Source organism: Aplysia californica, unplaced genomic scaffold (assembly GCF_000002075.1).
Source record: "Aplysia californica isolate F4 #8 unplaced genomic scaffold, AplCal3.0 scaffold00184, whole genome shotgun sequence".
NCBI lineage: Eukaryota > Metazoa > Mollusca > Gastropoda > Aplysiida > Aplysiidae > Aplysia > Aplysia californica.
In genome coordinates this window covers 841,705-843,090 of record NW_004797454.1, presented here as the reverse complement: position 1 = coordinate 843,090, position 1,386 = coordinate 841,705, and the positions used below count along the sequence as shown (strand labels likewise).

General features: G+C 39.1%; 1 long non-coding RNA gene across 1 annotated transcript in view; it reads left to right on the top strand.

Annotated features, from left to right (window-relative positions):
* Positions 1 to 1,386, top strand: part of LOC118477694 — an 82,716-nt gene that overhangs the window by 56,115 nt on the left and 25,215 nt on the right. The gene's annotated exons all lie outside the window — the stretch shown is intronic.

Here is a 1,386-nt window from a genome sequence, read left to right as displayed (position 1 = left end):
CACACACACACACACACACACACACACACACACACACACACACACACAAACACAAATTAGTCCCAAATGTCTTTGACTTAAACATCGATTTTTTTTCAATAAGAAAATGTGGCACTGGTTGTTTTTACATTTTTGTCTCCACGTACATAACTCAGATCATTATTAGACCAATAAATAGGTGGTTGGCGAGTGCTTTGCTGTGGTTTGCTCCTTCTGTCCTTTCAAACATCTATCGTCCTTATCTCCCCTTCTTCTTTTTTATGTTTGTTGCTCTCTTGTGACACCTCTATTCTTCTGGCGCTCATATGACCCTATGCAGTTGCGAGCGTCGTAAAACCTCTACTAAAACTAAACTAAAACATCTATCGTCTCTCTCCTCCTTCTTGTTTGTGTTTGTTACTCTCTTGCAAGAGCTCTAATCCTCGACACTGATATGACCTTTTCGTGTTGCAAGTACCGTAAACTCTTACTAAAAGAAAAAAAAAACTAAAAAAGTTCTATATTTATTACCAAAAACTGATAGACCGAGTTACAGGCTCAGTCTTCAGTCCAAAACCATTTTAAACCGAGGGCAAAAAATCCCCATCAGTTCGTAGTGTTTTTAACGTAAAAAATGAATTTTCTTTAACCCTAAAAACGCGGCACTGGCTGTTTTGTCATTATTGTCTTCCTGTGCACAATTTAGATCATCGAAAAAGCCGGATGTTTAGACCTTGCCTGCCGTGGCCATGTCAGGCTGTCCTCGATCGTACATCATTTTCTGTCTCCAAGGCTCCTAGTCGGTTAATTGTTTCAAATGGGTGAACTGGTAGTAATCTTTTCAAGTTGTATTTTGCTTTCTAAAGTTATGCAAATACGTTGGCCTGCTGTAAGAGTGAAGAGAATGAGTCTGGAGAGCACGTTTTGTGACGTTTGTCAGGGTGAAATTATGGATTCGACGCTTCATTTCCGCCTATTAAGCCCCTTTAGTGTCGATTTAAAGTGAAAACTATTTCGTAACCCCTCAATAGTTTCCACGGGATAAGGCCTGGGATGATTTGGCCTTTATATAGCTGCCTGTGTGTTGATTAATTAAGGCGTTAACTCAAACAAATGCATTTAACAATTCGTATAAGTGATTGTGAACATCCTTATCCTCAATTGACCGTGCCGTGGATTGACATTATGTTATGGTAACTTAAAATAAACAAATGATTTATTTGCAATTTATTGATTCCCATGAGGAAATCTGGGTTACAACGGCAAACATACTTTCATGAGGACGAATTTAGACCCACTAATAATACTTTCAAAGACAGCCAAATACACAGCAAAACAGACAATTTTACGTACATGCTGTTGCTGGTCGCCAGGAGAGAGAGAGAGAGAGAGAGAGAGAGAGAGAGA